This window comes from Schistocerca serialis, chromosome 5 (assembly GCF_023864345.2).
Source record: "Schistocerca serialis cubense isolate TAMUIC-IGC-003099 chromosome 5, iqSchSeri2.2, whole genome shotgun sequence".
Lineage (NCBI taxonomy): Eukaryota > Metazoa > Arthropoda > Insecta > Orthoptera > Acrididae > Schistocerca > Schistocerca serialis.
In genome coordinates, this window is record NC_064642.1 from 518,300,819 (window position 1) to 518,322,668 (window position 21,850).

The following is a 21,850-nucleotide window of genomic DNA, read 5'->3' on the forward strand; positions in this document are numbered from 1 at the left end:
CAGGCGTCCTTTACCATCTATATTCTTCCCATCTTGCAGTACTATTGTTGACTTTTCTTTTAGTAATTTTCTCAATCTGGATCCCATTCTCTTCCTGGAGCCCAATGCATTTCTAATTTAGAAATTGTGGCATTGGGACCATAGGGTTTTTATGCACTTAGCCAGTAATAATCCTTGCTATCACCGTCCCCTGAATACTGTGTGTATTTGACACCTCTCTTTGCTACTGAATGATTAAAAATCCTGAGAACTCCTGCTACTTCCATCCCACCACCTGGATCAGTATAATTCGTCTGACAGTTATGTTCATCCTCTTTCTCAGTTTCACTACCACAAGTTTTACGGTACGTGCTTAAAATCTCAGTACTTGCTGTATCAAAAGATGTAACTCTCCCGACATCATTTAGTGAAGTGTGGTCACGTTTCTACCAGATGACATCAAAACATGCACAAATATCATCACTTTCGCTGTATCACTTTCCTTCAGTGCTTCTGCAGCTGCTTCCTTCATTGAGATGTACAAATTTCAGCAACAGCTCTTGCAATAATTTTATTAGAAGTCATAAATTTTTCAGGTGGATTTGGCGTATCATGTAATGCACATAAGAATTTTACTGCCTCCATTCCTTTACCAGTAGATCTGAGACCATAAACTAGCCTTATGTTACTCTCATACAGATTATGATTTCCTATTTCTAATGTCATTGTTGTAGCTTGTGCACCTCATTTTGAACTATCCAAAGCCAGGTTTGGCACAATCTCTCTTTGTGAAGATACTGATTCTCTCCAAAGGATATGTCACGACGACATATTCTGCACACATTATTTTTGGAAATGAAATCACATAGTATGCTAAGTTTCACCACAATATTTCTAAACGAGTGAACGAGTGTTCATCTCCACAAGCTCCCGGGGGGGGGGGGGGGGGGGGGGGGTGACTCCTTGAAGACACTACAGTCTCTTTCTTGAGGGGCTGATTCATTCTTGGTTCCTTTGACCCACTAATCTCATTTACCTTTACCTATTTATGTCCTCTGAATTTTAATTTAGGCGATAATTTCTTTATTCGCGACGTTTTTATGAAAACGTACTAAACGAGAGAAAATATAAATCAATACTTACTTCACTCTCAACGGACTTCACTGATTACAACCGTTTTTATATCAAACAAAAATTTTTACGCTGGAGATAGCGAACGTTTCAAATACGCACAAATCTAAAAATCTATTTTTTGAGTCCGTTTGCCTTCTGTCCCCTCTTAAGAACATATGGTCAAAATTTCGACAATTTGCCATGAATAGAAATTATGGATGTACGCATTCCCATAAGTGGTACTTTAGGGTCGAAAAAATCATTGCTTTTCAGGTATATTTTCATAATGGTTACAGATTTTCGAAAATGAGAATATGGCGTTTCTAGATGAAAATCTAAAGAACGTACTGTCAAAATTTAAGCCATTTGATCTGGTTATCTATTTAGATAATTCCAGCCCACGGTGAGAAAGGCAGGTGAAATCTTTTTTTATTGTTTTCTGCACAATTATAGTAAATTCGAGCTTCTGTACCTCAGAAACGGATAACGATACTGGGAAAAGTTTCGAATTTCCCCGAGGATATCATCTTACAAACGTATAGTAAAAGCTTCGACGATTTGGCATGAACAGAAATTATAGAGTGGCCAACCCAACAATTGATTCGTTTGGCACCCAAAAATGATGGTTTTTCGGGTTTTTTTCAGGAATTGCTCTTGGAGGAATGGTGCTTTTATAAGCCACCTACGCTGCACCCTTGATCACATGTAATGCGAAAGAATCAACTGATTTGCTCAATTTCCCTGGGCCGTAAGAAGTGCGTAATTTTCAGATTTTGACCCTGTATTCTTAAGATAGGATAGGCATACAGACGGCCGCTAGGCAAAGAGCTATCCAAACACTGAACCCCTTATTTCTGACACCAATAGGATCCGAGGTATGGCCCACTGATATGTCGCGTTCTTGTGCGCGGCTTCATCGAACATGCTGGTACCGTGCATTGTACTACACAGAGAGATGTATAGAACAGAGTGTACAGAGTAACTGCTGGAGGAACTCTATGTCCTGAAACCTGGAAACTTTAAATCCGTTACTCAACAATCTACAGAAAACAGGAAGCGTTAAAGCGTCGATGATCTGTAAGGAAACGAACGCTGAAAACATACGCTACCGCGTACTTGCTGGCTTGCGCGACGTATTACAATACACCATACATCAAGACACATTTATTTCATGATTTGATTTATTTATTTATTTGTTTGTTTACACCACGTACCCTTCTCCATACAAATAGGAAAACGCCGATAGCCCATGATATTACGTACTATGATTAGTATGAAAAAATTTATAAATAACGTTTAGATTTCTTTAACAATGGTCCTATGCTTATGCAAGAAATACTACTGGTCACAAATAGATAAAAAGGGTTTACAAACAGATCCCCGGAAACAAATACAGCGAAGGACATGTAACACGAATGATTGGTTGACAAGGTCCAAATCAAATAACGTGTAACTTCATCCGTTTCTGTTCATTTAACATGAAACACAGACCACTTAACACTATAAAATTTTGATTTTTGGACGATGAAACATTGGTGTTTCCAGCAATTGCGACGCCATCCAGATTTATTGACTTATTTTTCAGTAAACCGAACAAAGTGCATAATGAGTGCTAACGCTGCTGCAGTACCGCGTACCCTAGGGTAAAACCAGTCGATCATAGGTATACCTAAGTCGGTGAACTGTGTCTAAATCAGTGAATCTGGTATCAAAGCTGATTGGTGTATTACTTTACCAGGAATGGCATAGAAATCGTGACGAAAAGGAACCATTGTTTGACATGAACTGAAGATTGAATTTCTTAGGGCCGTTAATGAGAAACCAGATTCGAACAAGGAAACCTGCGGGGATTCTGCTATTGCTAACTCTACTCTATCGGCGATAATAAAAACAAACATAATATTACTGTACTGAGTCCTGTATGTTTCAGGTAGAGAGGAAACGTATGAGAACAGTGAATTCGAACTTGTAGATATTGCGTTATTTGTTTCGTCAAGTAGGTAGGTTACGGAATATTTCAGTGTAAGGACCTTCATTGCCGTAAACAACTAATATACTTGAAAAACAAAAGGAAACTGAATTGTCCCGGAATACAGTGTGATCAATAAGTTTCAGAAAAAAATATAGGCTGAAATATGTTTTCAGCACCGGAAATACTAGGTTATTTTACCACTGTTTGCCAAATAACGCCGTACTCTTTAAGGATCAACAGTGTTCATAGTCAAAAAGAATTGCGGCGTCCGCAGAATGCAGTGGGAGTGGACCAGAAGGCTTCTAAAAGTATTACGATACTATAGTAGCTCTACCACCACAACATACTTTTTACTGATACTTGATTCCAAATTAATAAATTGTGGAATTATAATACCTCTCTATTTTCCACCAGTGTGTTACATCCTATCCCGAGTACCTTAACTGATAGATTTTACCGCCAACTATCCAACGGCACCTTGGTCGATAGAATGTGATGCGTTATTAATTTCTCAAATGCGAGTGTACTTTCCTGTTTTTCACGCCGAACATCTTTTAATACGAGGGCGCGTTGAAGAGTAATAACTCCAAACTTTTTATGTGAAAACTCTTAACCACCTTCACATAAAACAAACCTTATTAACATTCTACATCTTTATTCTTAATCTCTACATGTTTGCAGCCCTCTGCCGCTAGAGGTCTCCGAATTGTAACATGGCTGTATGTAACGTAACTACGTCGATGCTTGAGAAACAGTGTGCTGTAATCGAGTTTCGAATTCGAAGAGTTTGTCCGTACATGGAGCACCCTCACCTTCACCGATACAATGGCAGACCACATACGGGCGCCGTGACATCTGAACATTCCGACACGTTGGGACCACTATGAAGGATCATCCTCCGTACAGTCCCGACTAAGCCACATCCGATTTTCGTCTGTTTCCAACAGTTAAAAGAACACGATCGAGCGCTTTACATTGATAATAACGAAGCGGTGCAACAGAGGTGAGGATGTCGGACAGGAAAGTCAGACATTCTACAGTAACTGTATGGACAAACTGGTCTGTCGTTGGAAGAAATGCGTTCGTTGGCACTGTGACTATGTTGAGAAATAAATATTTAGGCAAGAAGAATAAAGATATGGAATGTTAATAACTGTTGTTATCTTTGAATTTTCATGTAAAAAATTCGGAGGCATTGCTTTTCAGCAAGTACTCGCACAACTGTGTAATGAGGAAATGCATACGCTGTATGTGATGTAGTAAATTACTGAATTTCACTGTGTTACGTTCTTTACAATCAGCCAGATTAATAATCTTGTTCTGATACCATTACATACTTCGAACGGCACGAACTGAATGCCTGTAACTACTACGTCTGACAACAGCATCACCCTAAGAGGAGTAAGCGCTGGAAGACATAGAATAAACAAGAATTTCGCTTCTACAGGATGACAGGCGACACAATAGAGTACTGAGCGATCTGGTGAAAATGTTCGCCCCCTGCGCGAACGCGTGATCCAGGAAAAAAGCCAACGCTGTTATGAGTGAAGCACTATAGAGACACCATGGACGTAAGTCAGATAGTAAGTGCCCAAAGCGGGGTAGCAGGTAGGAGAGATTTGGAGATTTAACAGACCTCGTGTGCCGTACTAAATAAGACTAGGGGGCGCAGTACCTCTCTAACTCCATACTGCTATCGGGGCAGCCCACGTGACCCTATATCATTCCAAGCATGTGTGTCAATTTTTACCTCTCTATCTACATTATTCCGTGGTTTATTAAGTTATCAAATTTATACTGACTTTTTGATCACCCAGTATCTGAGACCACACTCAAAGGTTTTTTCCTACTTTTTGCCACTACTAATGCAATTACGAATATGGGGCACTTTTCTAAACACACAAGTTATGAAAATAGTGCACTTTATTTAAAAATATGTCTGTTACATAAGAATGAGCAAGGTATCTCTACGGTATGTTTTTCTTCCTTGTCCCTGCCCAATTTCCTGCTTGTTCTACGTCTCTTATAGGCTTGTCATTGACGGGTCGTTAATTCGTTACTTTTCTTCTTTCCTTCCACATTGAGTATGTAGATTGCAATTTTATCGCCCTTATCGCGCCCTCCTGTACGACTGAAGTATACTCGTGTCCTATCGAGTGTATATTACGTGCTTTTGTGTACAGTCGATAGCACATTTTTAACCAAGTGCGTAATAGTTTTTGTAGATCCATCACGCCGATGTGAATGCGGGACTGCAGCTGATCGATAACTCGAAAAAAAAACGGATACCAGAAGCCATTATTCTTCCTAAAAATATGATTACTTAAGCAACCAGTTTCGATGCTTCATTAGTGACATCTTTAGGCCCCTATGCGAAAAAAGAATGGGGACATCCAACTATTTTAGGGGAGATGTCTGAGCAGTCTGCAGTAATACATCGTTGCATATCATCGAGTGTAGTTGGTATGTCCTTATAGCCAGCGTTTTTGAGTACTCCCAACAGAAAAAATGTCTACAGGTTGTGATGTAATAAAATAAAACTGATGTTGTTATTCAATGGAAAAGGTGGAATTTGAGATTTCGCTTGCTGTTTTATCAATCACAATTGACTTAAGAATCATGGATTGACCATTGTCATAAAATATTGTATTATGAAATGTGAATAGTCTTTACTTGCAGTTTCGCGTGGCTTGAAGTAGTTACAGCTAGCGTGCTATTGATTAAGAAATTACATTATCATCTTTCTGATTACTTCATGATCGTAGATGCGATCATATCCGGTCGTGAAGTTATTGTTATGACAAAACAATTTCCTAAGGGACCAGAAAGTTCTTAAGGGCGCAAAAACAACTCTAACATAACACAAAATAGAAATTCCATATTATAGCTGATGCAAGAAGACAATAAAACAGTTTTCGTTTTGTCAATGTAACACGCACATTAGACTGCTAATCTTGGTGTCTGCAATTTTAACATAATGCGTAATCAAAATGAAAATAATACTGAGGAGATGATAGGAATGAGCACTGCTAAATGATTCAATATTTCCAGAACAAATATTTATTGTAACCAAAACATGTATAGTACCTTATGCTTAGTACTGCAATGACGGTAGATTTTTATGTCCGTATCATGTCCATTGAGCGCTCTTTTGTATAGCCATTGTCCTCTTGAGTCGCCCGTGCGTCCTCACGATAAGTTATAACCGTTCATCTTTTTACACTTCACTCAAACTTAGACGGAACACGTTTTTATATATGTAGTAAAAATTAGATCAGACCGCCACAAATCTGCGTCCGTCTTACTGAAGAAAAACACTACAAGCGTTTAGCGTCAAGGCTTCATTTGTTCTCCAGCGAACAAAATAGTGAAGGATCGCATATCGATCCGTATTCTTCTGTTTATATTGCCGCCAAAAGACGACGAATTACATTATTTAAGAAATTCAACCGTCACTATGCGACGCCTTATTATACATAAATCATTCTTAAAAACAAGTATTCGCCTTCTGGCTGAAAGGGTTTACTATTTGCTGTTTTAATGAAGCCAAAAATAGCGAATATCACAAGGTGTCAAACCCGGGGAACAAGCCGGCCAAGATACAGGTCTTCTGCGGGCAGTCGAATGGTCTGGAAACAATTCGTGAAGACATGCTGTAGTACTTCGTGCACTACGGGCTGGACAGCAATCATGTTGGTACCACAGGTTCCTCATAGTCTGCAGAAGAACTTCTCCCAGCATTCGTGGAAGGAGGGAAGATGATCCGTTAGGAGGCTGCAATACCTGTGCGTCTATGAAATCCGGGCGCTTGAGCTGATTGTTTGCTATCTCACACCAATTTCTTATACTCAAGGACGTTGATGTTGCACCTGACGAACCGAGATTTTCAATATGTCAATAGTGCATATTTCCGTGGTTTACCTGACCATGATCGATACATGTTACTTCATCACTAAACGAAGTACATAATACATTTGGAGTATCCTACATTAATGCCCATGTACAGAAGTTAATACAATTCTCGTAATCGTTTCCATACAGCTCTTGATCGAGAGAGATGCGATAGGGATGGAATCTACGTCGATGGGGGATGCGTAGGGCGCTTACCTGACTCATGCCGCTTCCTCAAGCGATTAAGCGGTAGCTAGCGAGCGGATCAACCGCCACAGCAGCAAGAACATTAATTTACCCTCTTAATTTGTCACTTGTTTCCTTTGGTTATGTTGCCTGCACGCTACACTACCAGTTTAACGTAAGTGGTCGAAGAGGTTGATAAATAATTGCCAAGATTCCAGAATGAGATTTTCACTCTGCAGCGGAATGTGCGCTGATATGAAACTTCCTGGCAGATTAAAACTGTGCGCCCGACCGAGACTCGAACTCGGGACCTTTGCCTTTCGCGGGCAAGTGCTCTACCATCTGAGCTACCGATACACGACGGGTTCGAGTCTCGGTCGGGCACACAGTTTTAATCTGCCAGGAAGTTTCATATCAGCGCACACTCCGCTGCAGAGTGAAAATCTCATTCTGGAAACATCCCCCAGGCTGTGGCTAAGCCGTGTCTCCGCAGTATCCTTTCTTTCAGGGGTGCTAGTTCAGCAAGGTACGCAGGAGAGCTTCTGTAAAGTTTGGAAGGTAGGAGACGAGATACTGGCAGAAGTAAAGCTGTGAGTACCGGGCGTGAGTCGTGCTTCGGTAGCTCAGATGGTAGAGCACTTGCCCGCGAAACGCTAAGGTCCCGAGTTCGAGTCTCGGTCGGGCACACAGTTTTAATCTGCCAGGAAGTTTCAATTGCCAAGATGTCTGTTAAGGGGGGTAGGACGTCAAACGGGACGACTTGGAGCACGAGAGACACCACAGGAACTTTTAATTTTCACTGTCTATAATTTTAAAAATAAATTCGTAAAATTTTGTCAGAAAGACCAGAAATGATTCAGGATTTACACTTATAGTAGTGAAAGATCAAAAATATAAGAAAATATTTTATTTTTTTACATTTGTATTTCACCTTTTTTTCACTGGCTGCATTTGTTGCTATAGGTACACTTTTCTTTATAAGTAAGGGAGATTCTTCGATGAATTTTGCACAGCATACAAACCGTACTTACAAGTATATGAAACTCTAGAATTTTCCAAATCTATTAAAACTGTGGTAAAAATTGAGGTAATGAACTATAAAATTTGAATTTTTTCGAAACATTAAGTTTAAATTGTAACAGCACATTCATTTTATCATAAATTAAATAATTTCTAAAGTTTCATACACCTGTAAGTATGGTTTGTATGCTGTGCAATATTCATCGAAGAATCTTTCTTACCTATGAAGAAATGTGTACCTATAGCAACAAACGCAGTCAATAGAAGTGAAAAAATGATGAATTTTAACATGTAAAAAAAATTATTTTGTTACTTTTTTGAACTTCCACTGCTATGATTGTGAATTCTGAATCCTTCCTGCTTATGCTGACCAAGTTTTATGAATTTATTCGTAAAAGTATAGACAGTGGAAATTAAAATGTCCTGTGGTGTCTCTCCTGCTCCAAGACGGCCCGTTTGACGTCCTATCCCCTTTAACATACTTTGCTGCATACACCGTACATGAAAGAAATGCATTCTTCCCAAACTCTCCATACGCCATGAGCAAGTCGACCTTCCTGCATCAGTAAATCCGAGTCCCTGACTAACAATCCATTGTGTGAAAATAGCACATCAATAGCACTTTCCATTTCCGCAATATTTACGGTGCAAGTTTTAGGTGATCCATCATGTCGATGTGGATGCGGGACTGGATATTGTGGGTTTTTATGTATTCTATATGTAGACACCAGACGTTCAACTCTGAAGATCTGTGTTTTCGCTTAGAGGTCTGAAAATGACGTCAACGAGGCGTTTAAAAAGGAAGTTTACTAGGGAAAATTGTGGCTGTTGGTATCCTTTTTCTACGAGCAAAAGTGCGGAAAGCCATTTTTCAGGAGCCACTGGAAGAAAGTTAGAGATAGCAGATAACGTGGGACTCGCCTAATCTGACCTTGCAAAGACAGTCCTCTAAACGAGCAGACTGATCATGGAGTAGAATTACCTGCTCTGGGTGACGGTTGTATGCGTGCAAACTGCCTTATGGTAACATACACAACGCTGCAGCATGAGATACGTGCAACGCACGAACAATCGATCCAGTGCTGGTTTCTGTATTTGCGGCAACATAGTCCGTAGTACATTCTGATCAGTATTTAAACGTGGGCTGACAACATCATGTTAACTTGTGCGTCTAATATCAGTTTAACGCACACGATTGTGAACTGCAGTGAGTACACGAGCATCCGGTAAATGTCGAGTCCATCGATGATGCGCAGCGAATGCATTACACGCCATTCCACGAAATGTGAGATTCTCGGTACAGCCACGGGATGCGTAAATTAGGCAGGATATCAGTTCACCCAAGATAGATTAATATTTTGAGGGCTGCCTGGCTCCCAAGAAAACGTCTATTCTCTTTCCAGCTACAATAATCTGATTTCCGTATTGACAGCCGTTTTCTACAAACACAAATATTTTAATTTTCTTTGCAGATCGCTTCCCAGCAGAATGTGTAAATTTGCATCCATGCAGATTTGTTGAGTTCACGCAGCTTTCTATGTTATTCTACAAGCCTGATCACCGCTGCATAACTATTGCAATACACTTCCAATTCAGCCCGCCTACTGCAACTAAACCTTGCCGCTTCCCTGCAGTTTTTGCCCGCCACCGTTCCCACCATTTCTAATATAACTTTCCTTTGATGTTGCAGTACATATCAACCGATGTCTCGTTTTAGTCAAGCTGGGCCAAACTTTTAATTCATCCACTATTCGATTTATTTAATCCTTCATTAGTTATCTACTGAAGTAATCTGCATCATTTTTCTGTAGCTCCACATTTTAAGTTTTCGCTCGCTCATTCTCAATACTGTTTATTGTCTGCGTTTCACGTTCGTATGAGGCTACATCTTAAACTCATACTTTAATTAAAAAACCTCATAACCCCATTTTCTTTTTTTTTTTTGCGATTACAGTTCTGCATTTCATATCTCCTTTACTGACTTAATGTTTATCCATCGTCCGTTAATTATTCCTAATAGCAAAGCCCGCTTACTACTTTCTGCGTTGTTTTCCAATTTCCTGATAATAATCCGATTCAGTTCCATTATATTCGATTACCTTGTTTCAATTTTATTGCCATCTTACAATTTTCAAAACACTCTACATTCGGTTAACGGATATTGCAAGTCCTTTGCCGTCATCGATATAAATACAATCTCATCGGCAAAAAACAAATTATGTTTGTTCCCTGAACATTAATCACCCTCCCTGACTCCTCCTTGTTTACCTTCACTGCATAGTCTACGTATGAATTGATTAACGTGGGAAACAGACTACAATCAAGCCTCACTTTCATCTCTACCACTGGTTTCATAAATATGTTCTTCAGGCCTTCTGGTTAGACTAAGGTAAATTTGCAGAGATAATAGCAGAAATCCCAGCTAAGGTACCGTCTTAAGTCATAAAATACCGATGACTACGCGTGTCAGAGCAGCGCCTCTGTTAGGGTGGGAATGAGAAAACTACACTACTGGCCATTAAAATTGCTGCACCAAGAAGAAATGCAGATGATAAACGGGTATTCATTGGACAAATATATTATACTAGAAATGACATGTGATTACATTTTCACGCAATTTGGATGCATAGATCCTGAGAAATCAGTACCCAGAACAACCACCTCTGGCCTTAATAACGGCCTTGATACGCCTGGGCATTGAGTCAAACAGAGCTTGGATGGCGTGTACAGGCACAGCTGCCCATGCAGCTTCAACACGATACCACAGTTCATCAAGAGTAGTGACTGGCGTATTGTGACGAGCCAGTAGCTCGGCCACCATTGAACAGACGTTTTCAATTGGTGAGAGATCTGGAGAATGTGCTGGCCAGGGCAGGAGTCGAACATTTTCTGTATCCAGAAAGGACCGTACAGGACTTGCAACATGCGGTCGTGCATTATCCTGCTGAAATGTAGGGTTTCGCAGGGATCCAATGAAGGGTAGAGCCACACATCTGAAATGTGACGTCCATTGTTCGAAGTTCCGTCAATGTGAACAAGAGGTGACCGAGACGTGTAACCAATGGCACCCCATACCATCACGCCGGGTGATACGCCAGTATGGCGATGACGGAATACACGCTTCTAATGTGCGTTCAGCACGATGTCGCCAAACACGGATGCGACCATCATGACGCTGTAAACACAATCTTGATTCATCCGAAAAAATGACGTTTTGCCATTCGTGCACCCAGGTTCGTCGTTGAGTACACCATCGAAGGCGCTCCCGTCTGTGATGCAGAGTCAAGGGTAACCGCAGCCATGGTCTCCGAGCTGATAGTACATGCTGCTGCAAATGGCGTCGAACTGTTCGTGCAAATGGTTGTTGTCTTGCGAACGTCCCCATCTGTTGACTCAGGGATCGAGACGTGGCTGCACGATCCGTTGCAGCCATGCGGATAAGATGCCTGTCATCTCGATTGCTAGCGATACGAGGCCGTTGGGATCCAGCACGGCGTTCCGTATTACCCTCCTGAACCCACCGATTCCATATTCTGCTAACAGTCATTGGATCTCGACCAATGCGAGCAGCAATGCGGCGATACGATAAACCGCAATCGCGATAGGCTACAATCCGACCTTTATCAAAGTCGGAAACGTGATGGTACGCATTTCTCCTCCTTACACGAAGCATCACAACAACGTTTCACTAGGCAACGCCGGTGATCTGCTGTTTGTGTATGAGAAATCGGTTGGAAACTTTCCTCATGTCAGCACGTTGTAGGTGCCGCCACCTGCGCCAACCTTGTGTGAATGCTCTGAAAAGCTAATCATTTGCATATCACAGCATCTTCTTCCTGTCGGTTAAATTTCGCGTCTGTAGCACGTCATCTTCGTGGTGTAGCAATTTAAATTTGCCAGTAGTGTAAAAACTAGTTTCAAGATAGGTCATGACTGAAACGAACGTTCAGTTGTAGAATGAAACTAAACAATATAATTCTAACTGGCTTCATCCGCACAAACAACTCGTGGTTGAAAAGTTTCGAGAATCACCAGTAATTTGACTTCCATACAATTTTATGTCAGTCAGTGAAAAAATCAGCTATCATTATTGCATCAAAATACTCGAGGACTGAGGAGTAGCATAAGTTACTTATTTGAATATGCGAATTGAGTCGACAAACCCAGTTAATATAGTCTGCCTCTCTCGACACTGATTACCGGTACGGAAAAGAGTTATAAAAATGAGGTCAGAATTTGATTTCTGTAGAGTAGAAACGCCCAAGTGTTAATAGAATCTACCTAGGAAGCTTTATCTCTGTAGGCACTGTTATTCGGAATGAAGTGGAGACAGAAACATAAAAAATAATGCTGCATTTTTCACCAACCCAATCGAGCCACTGACAGAGACACGAAATTAAATTTTTTTCAATTAGAGAAGCAACAAGGTCACATGGAGACGCATTAAAAAACAGAAATTTTATCACAAATCAGAATGTTCGCGAGCTTCCAGTGTCTTATCTTGATTTATAGATCAAATAAAACCTTACACTGTACATCAAGTTTAGAAAGTGGAGGTACGATGTTGTCAATGGATTTCATTGAGCTTTTGGGACAATTGCTTGCTGTGGAAATCTTTGACCCAAAAACTCTCTTTTGGGAGAAAGTTGCACAATTCCTTCCCGTCGTTCAAACACAAGAACTACATTGAAAGAACACTTCCAGATCTCCAGGTGTCATTTTATGTACATTTCATACTAAACTCTGTCATATAAATCATGAAAAACTCCTAAAGTTGTTGAAAATGATTTATTTTGTTAGAAGTTCGCTTAACAGCACTTAATTCGGTTGATGAGAGTGACGCGTTACGCTTAGTCACAGCTGAACGCATGACTTAACGGTGCCAGTTGAAGCGAACGTTCCGCTGGCTGGGTGCTAAGAGGCGGAATGACTCGTCGGCATCCGCAGTTCGATAATTGCCGGAGGCTGCGAACTCGTCCGCACACAACAGGCGGAGCGATGACTCCGCAACGCAGGGCCCGGCTCTCGCAAGTGCTGAAGTGAGCCTATTGTCTTAATGAGCTGTTGACTTTCCACTTACAATGCTTCCCTAATTAATCGTGGCCGCACACTCCGTGACATCTGCGTCTATTTGAGGAGCACTCGACGGTCTGAGTAGTGCAGCCCTCTCACGTGCGAGTGTCGCTTTTCGTGTTTTCACCTACTGTCTGCAAGGGTGTTGCGCCAGTGTCGGGCGTTGTTTAACAGCGTTTTCCAGAACGATATCTTCACTCTAAATCGGAGCGTACTGTGTAGTGAAACTTCCAAAGAGACTAAACCTGTCTGCTGGATCGGGTATCAACTTAGTAGTCACACCGCAACTTAATGTCTCTTCAGTACTTTGCAAAGACTCTTCGGAATAAGGACCATCACACCTCAGCGATGGTAAAGTTATCAGTGAATGAAAAATTATTCGTTAGCTGTACGGGGGCCAGTATACAGTTTTAATGTGGTAGAAAGTTTCAAAAGAATTACAAGTTTTCAGGAAAACATAAGTAATATTTACCCTGTGAGCTCTGAAACAGGGCTGCAGCAGTTACGATAAAGCACAGTACAAGGCTGGATCCAGTATACGTCTAAGAACGTCGATTCACTTTCTAAGAACGGTATTATGACGGATATACTCTCGTGGCAAAAGTAAGTTACCCCAGGAAGAGAAGACAAACTGTTAAGATGGGTAAATAATTATAATTTTTGATATATCGTCTGAATGATACTGGCGAAGAAGAGATATGAGAGGAAAAATATCGATATTTTTTGCATATCAGGTATTCACCATAGTCAGCTAAAGAAAAAAGTTGTGCTAAATCTGCAACAGGAAACTGTTACTACTTCAGTTTTGAGAATGAGTAATCTGTTACTCTTGACTTGCACCCAAGTTTTTTCATTAATTTCTTTAAATTTTATTAAGTACATTTGATCTATTCCATTCCTTTTTAACTAATACTTTATGAACTGGTTATTTGATTAAAGATATTAATATAGATGTCAGGTAGAAAATAGTTGTTCAAATTTGAAAAATAGTATTAGGAAACATGCATGATTTGATCTGTTTTAAACTACTGCTTGCTATCTTAGTTCAATGGACGTTAAAACGAATGACTTTAAGAAGTCATGTCAGTTGAGATAAAAACAAAAATTATCAGTAAAGGAGCCCTTCACAATTGAAAAGTTTGAAGATATGCCATAAAGCGTATGACTTTTTTTCCCCTGAGAAAGGTCCATTGTTCTCCGTCGTAAAAGTGAGAACTAAAGAATTTTATTGGAGGCTGCAACATTCATCGTGATTTACTAGTAGGTGAAATAAGCGTAATTCTAATATTTTTGAAGAAGTCCATCGAGGAAGGTTGTTTTTTCACCAGCTTCAACCAATTCGCTAGGAAGAAAATCACGGTAACACTCAAGTATTGCTTTGGGAAAAAAATATTTTTTCCATGACGAAACCAATATTATAGTCACTGAGAAAACAAGAGATCTCCTTGCAGAAAAAAAAAAAAACAAATGAAACCATCAAGGAAGTTTACAGTTGCTGAATATTCAACTAAGTGGCATTGAACATGACAGAAAGAAATCGCATTAATTACAGTTTGAAGAAGAAATGTGACACTGTTAAATTAATTACAGGTAGTTCCTGCATGGATGCGTCATAAACAAAGAAATTTTAGGAATCAGTGTTGATTCTCAGTAGGGATGCTGTGAAGACACAGATATTGAATGGCCCGCTGAACAATCGGAACATTGATGCTGTGAATGATTTCCTGAATGCCTGTTCTCTATTCAGCAATGGTTTTGAGGTTATTGCTGTGCACTTCGTCTTTAATATAGCCCCACAAAAAGGATTCGCATGTGTTCACATCCGAAGAATATGGCGGCCAATCGAGGTCCACGCCAGTGGCCACTGGGTACCTCAGAGCCAAAATGCGGTCCCCAAAGTGCTCCTCCAGGACATCAAACACTCTTCTGCTTCGATGGGGTCGAGCTCCGTCTTGCTTGAACCACATCCTGTCGAAATCAGGGTGACTCTGGATAATGGGGATGAAGTCATCTTCCAAATCCTTCAGGTGCCATCAAGGAATATCGCACATATTATTCCGTGACTGGATACTGCAAACCACACAGTCAACCGTTGAGGATGAAAAGACTTCGCGATCGCAAAATGTGAATTCTCAGTCCCAAAAATGCGCCAATTTTGCATATGACGAACCTACCGAAATAAAAGTGGGCTTCGTCGCTAAACCATGCTCATGCGCATAGTAATTCCCATCCCGCCACGCTGCCAAAGATGCAGTTTGAACGTCCTAAAGCAAAACGTTCAGAAGTTATGATGATTTTATTCCATGTTGTTGTGGTTTTCAGTCCAGAGACTGATTTGATGCAGCTCTCCATGCTACTCTATCCTGTGCAAGCTTCTTCATCTCCCAGTACCTACTGCAACCTACATCCTTCTGAATCTGCTTAGTGTATTCATCTCTTGGTCTCCCTCTACGTGTGTTACCCTCCACGCTGCCCTCCAATACTAAATTGGCGATTCGTTGATGCCTCAAAACATGTCCTACCAACCGATCCCTTCTTCCAGTCAAGTTGTGCCACAAATTTATCTTCTTCCAATTTCTATTCAATATCTCTTCATTAGTTATGTAATCTACCCATATAATCTTCAGCATTATTCTGTAGCACCACATTGGGAAAGCTACTATTATTTTCTTGTCCAAACTATTTATCGTCCATGTTTCACTTCCATTCATGGCTACACTCCATACAAATATTTTCAGAAACAACTTCCTGACACTTAAATCTATACTCGATGTTAACAAATTTCTTTTCTTCAGAAAGGCTACTTCGACCATCATCAGTTATTTTGCTCCCCAAATAGCAAAACTCGTCTCTTTTGCTAATCTGATTCCCTCAGCATAACCCGACTTTATTTCGTATAGTTCAATAATTGTCACCTTATAATTCCTATTCAGTTATTAGCTACGAAATACTTTTCTTTTGAACATATGCACAAAATATGAACACAGTTTACAAACTACCGAAAAGATCTATAAGAATTATAATCAAAAATCTTGGTCGAGGTCATTGTAAAAATCTGTTCAAAACACTGGAGATTTTCAGTTTACCGTGTGAATACGTTTACCATTCATTTTTGCTTACCAACAATAACATTGATAATTACTGTACATAAATTTCTCCATGACCAAGGTACTAGAACTCGAATGAACTTGTACGTACTAGCAAGAATAACCATAAAATTCAAACCAGCATTTCGTACCAAGGTATAAAACTGTCCAAAGAAATTAAAAAGATTTCTAAACAAACTTATTTATTACAAATGCGGTTAAAAATACTCATTGAGAATACACTCTATACATTGAAGGTGGTTAAACAATTAGAGTACTGGGTGTGGTATAAATTTAACACATAACGATAATAACAACAACAATAATAAGACGTATTGTTTCACATATCACCTTTACATAATGTTTTCTTTTCTCCTTTTTCTACTTGAAAAACTTAATCCCAAAATCTATTCAACGTATAATACTAGCACCTTATACTGTTTCTGAGCTCATCATCGTGACGTCAGATGGTGGTGCGCCCAGTGTTGTGTTTGAAACAGTATATGTAGTGTGCGTAGTATCTCGAGTGACGGGCGATGAGAAATGAATGCACACTATAGCACTAACTTTTTACATTATCAACTAACTTCTTTGTAAAACAGTATTGTACACTAGATATAAACCGAATGAGGTAGGTTTTAAACATAGTGGCCTTGTATTCGGGAGGGTGGAGGCTCCTTTCTTCATCCGGCCATCTAGATTTAGGTTTTCTGTCGTTTCAATGATAAGGCTACGGCCTGCTACCTGTCCCATGCTTGTCAAACTAGATCTATATGTAGATGCCAGTATACATGAATTACGTCGTTTTTATTGTTCTTAAACTTTAATATGGAGACATGTTAAATATCTTTCTAGTAGCGATCTACCGATGAATAAAGCTGCTACTTCTATTACTAGCGCTAATGCTAAAATGGAGTACCAGGTACACGCTTGACATTCTCCCATATTTCTAAAATATCAGTTCCGAGATTGATAGCTGAAGGATTGATTATGCTTATCGTAAACTGAACCCAAATATAAACACACGCCCGCTCAGCGATTGGTTGTCGGGTGCAGCGTAGCTACAGCACATGTTTAGGTGTCACTGGAAAGAAAATATTGTTATGCATCAGTTATGAATGACAAATGAGGCACACGAAAAAGCACTGAACTTCCTCAGTGTTTTCACCAATCACCGTGTTAAGTGATCGGCTCGTGTAGTGGTTCAAATGGCTCTGAGCACTATGGGACTTAACTTCTGAGGTCTTCAGTCCCCTAGAACTTTGAGCTACTTAAACCTAACTAACCTAAGGACATCACACACATCCAAGCCCGAGGCAGGATTCGAACCTGAGACCGTAGCAGTCGCGCGGTTCCAGACTGTAGCGCCTGGAACAGCTCGGCCACCCTGGCCGGCAGCTCGTGTAGTTCTCAGTTCAAATCTCATTGGACAGTTGCTTCCTTTGTTCCACCAATGTGATCACGTGGTCTTGTCGTTCCCATGCGCCATGAATACGTGTGCAGTTGTTGCGTGTTCCATGGGGAAATACAGGCGCGGAAAATCGGATTGTGTTTAATGCCTTCAGGAAACTTTTAGAAAAGGAAAAACCGTCACTACCGATAAGGCATATTTAAGAAATAATATCTGATTTTACCTCACCTTCGAATGCATTCATTTCGTGGGAAGAAAAATAGAACACAGGTAAAATATCTTCTGCTGAAAAGTGGCAAAAAAAGGCAGAGACCGATCTTCCTGGACCGATTTAGGGAAATCACAGAAAACCCAAATCAGGATGACCGGACGCGGGTTTGAACCGTCGCCTTCCCGAATGTGAGTCCAGTGTGGTAAACACTGCGCCACTTAACTTGATTACAAAGGCATGAAAATGACAGTCGCGTGTGGTAGGAAAATGTGACGATTTTGTGAAAAGGGGTCAACAGTGCTTGCCTGGGAATTAAAAAGCTTTACGGATATTGTTGTAGATCGGCTCTTCATCTCTGTAGCAGATCAAACTTCCAGTTATGAACAGGAGTAGTCAAATTTTACAAATGAAGGAGCTGAGAGATTACCAGGCGACTGACTGTATGTATTGCCTCCTGTGGTTTCAATACTGGATTATACCATGAAATCTCGATAATATGCTTTCATAAAGCAAATTTGACGTCGGAAAAAAATGGTTCAAATGACTCTGAACACTATGGGACTTAACATCTGAGGCCATCACTCCCCTAGAACTTAGAACTACTTAAACCTAACTAACCTAAGGACATCACACACATCCATGCCTGAGGTAGGATTCGAACCTGCGACCGTAGCGGTCGCGCGGTTCCAGACTGAAGAGCCTAGAACCGCTCGGGACACCGGAAAAACACCCCATGGTAGCGACACGTTTTTCTGCTGCTCGCTCGCTCTCGTAAGTTTCGCTTGATACCTTGCGAAGCGTTTTACGGAATATTAGAGTATATTATTTTATCAATTATACAGGAAATATGCGTTCTGTTGTTCGGCTGTTGCTATACATTAATGCTACAGCCTACAGCTGTAGCGTAATTCTCACCTGTTGCAGACACCAGTAGTGTAGAGGGCAGCTCGGCTGCAGGCTTAATGCGCCTGTAGGGCGATGTACTCGTTTCGTAGCTGCAGTGCAAACGTACCGTAATAATCGTACACGACTGCATTCGACAGGGCGTGATTTCCGTTCCGTGGGTAAAAGGCACTAATGAGGTAACAACAAACGCGAAGGAACACAAACTGAAATGTTTCCTTCCGTGTTAAACTTAAGATTAACGGATAGCAGTGAAAGTTTTTTTTTCTGTCAGAGGGTCGCAGAACAGGACAACGGTGCCCTCATTATCTTGGCTGTTTGCAGCGAGAGAGATAAGCAATGTGACCATCTTCCAGAAGTATATTTCACTGCGTCTATTTCAGTCTCTGATTCGGACGATGATGCCTCTTCTGAAAGCACAGTAAGCCATCTATAACACTGGTGAACTGCTCTTCGTGATGCATTTTTATCTAAATCCGACAGCGGCGGTACTGACCTGGCCCGCGCTAATTCCTACTGCCAGGCATGCAGCGGTACTGAGACACAGCTGTACTGCTGTATATTCTTTTTGTTTTACTGTCCCAATTAATTCATATCGATAAAACAAGTATCTGATTAGACTAATTTGGGAGCGCTGTATCGAATTCCGATGTAAAAATTATTTTGTTGCTAACGGGAAACAAACAGACGCTTTCTGTAGAAACTGGGCGTTGCATGAAGACGTGACGAGCAATAATTGTTTGGACTTCCTCCAGCTACACAATGTAAAAACCAAATTGGAAATATCTGCCGAAACACCAGAGAAAATGCACGCAACGTTTCTTAGGAGAGATACTCGGTACGTGGGGAAAAGTTATCCATTAGTACATGTATCGACAATATAATAGCCGGCCAGGGTGGCCGAGAGGTTCTAGGCACTACAGTCTGGAACCGCTCGACCACTACGGTCGCAGGGTCAAATCCTGCCTCGGGTATGGGTGTGTGTGATGTCCTTAGGTTAGTTAGGTTAAGTAGTTCTAAGTTCTAGGGGACTGATGACCTCAGATGTTAAGTCCCATAGTGCTCAGAGCCATTTGAACCATTTTGACAATATAATATGAAGAGATAAATAATAATATTATTTCACAAATATCGATATTTTCCACACCTAATGTGGCCAGAGAGCCTAGAAAACAATGGAAGTTGATAAATCCTTACCCCACGGGGTTTCGCAGTGAGGTAATGCTGGCTACGCTATCATTGAATATATGGAGAGATGACAGTCTGATTTTATAATAATTAAGTCATCACCGTTTCGGTACATAAAGGTTTTTCAATATTACTAGTCTCTGCGAATGGTTGCCATCTTCAGACATGCTTAATCCACTAAAAGGCTTAGTACACGTGTGTAAAGGAATACATATAGGCACTCTGCGCGTCAATGAATGTCACTCATATCGTCACTTGACAAAAAGACTCAAATGTGAGCATCTCCCAGTGTTATTTTATAGGGATATAGAAGAGACTGAGTGCAGGAAAATTTAGGGACGGGTGAGGGGAGGGTTAATAGGAGTAGGGGAAAAACCGTGGTCAAAGCAGGCGGATAATAGTGTACTCTATAATTGCTTATGTTTTCCGTAGTCAGTCATGTTAATCTGATATTTTAGAAACCAAACATGAGCAAGAACACAAAGGATTAGAGTTATAAAACTTTGAAAATTTCTAACGTGTTTGAAAACACTGAAAAATAAAATACTTACTCACGTATTAGCGACAGTCGTATCTCAAAATCATAAAAAAATATTTAAACTTTTCTACGATTAATTTAATATTCAAAGCAAATTTGTTAAAATGGATTGTACAAAACCAAATTCTCATGTGAAACGACTTACTTGCGTAAAAATAAAAGACTGACAAAATCATTTTGAAGTACATTTTCTATGAATATGTGTCATTAACGAAAAACATTAAACAGAAAATATGTCATTGAAAATAAATTTCAAACGTTATCTACTTCATATAAAGAATACAAACAATTGTCATAAAAACAGTTAGAATGAAATTATAATTTAATGAAATGACATTAGGCTTAAGATGCGACAGTCGATATACTTTCATTCGCATATATTAAATGACTCATGCTGTTCAAAGTGCCTGACTATATTTGTTTATGTGTTTGTAAGAAGCATTTTAGTAGATTAAGCATATATAAAGACGGCAACTGCTTGCCGAAACCGGTAATGGGAATATTTTTACTCGTCTAAACGACCATGACCTAATAAATTATCATGCAAACATTTACAAAAAATGTTTCAAATGGCTCTGAGCACTATGGGACTTAACTGCTTTGGTCATCAGTCCCCTAGAACTTAAAACTACTTAAACCTAACTAACCTAAGGACAGCACACTCATCCATGCCCGAAGCAGGATTCGAACCTGCGACCGTAGCGGTCGCGCGGTTCCAGACTGTAGCGCCTAGAACCGCTCTGCCAATCAGGCTGGCAAACATTTACAAAACTCTCATATTTCCAGTCGGCAGTATCTCAGTTTTTAGACAGGCAATCTTTCTGTTTGTTTGTTGCGGCTTGTGATCGATGTCTCCTTTATAGTAAAGCTCTTTTCTGGATTCCGAGGGGTAAGAAAACACCGAGACGGCTACTTAATGGAAGGTGGGCGGATGGCACCACGAAACATGTAGGAGCGACGTCGATGCGTAATGCATGGGAAGTGAAGTATTTTATCCAAGTAGGGTGTACCATACGGCTAAATAAGATTAAGATGATGATAATTTACATTGGGTTAGCTTCATTTACCAAAATGCTTTTATGTAACTCTGAAGTCATGGATTTGTAATGGTCTCGTCTTTGTGTTGACTACTACGCTCACATCAATGTTGCAGAATGGCCTCTTCAACTCCGAGAATGGTGTCTGCGGGAAGCTTTGGGGTCGAGTGCGGAGTTAAAATAGTGGCACAATAAAAGATTCTTTACTGTTCAGTGGTTCTAATGGAGTAGGTTGACTTCTA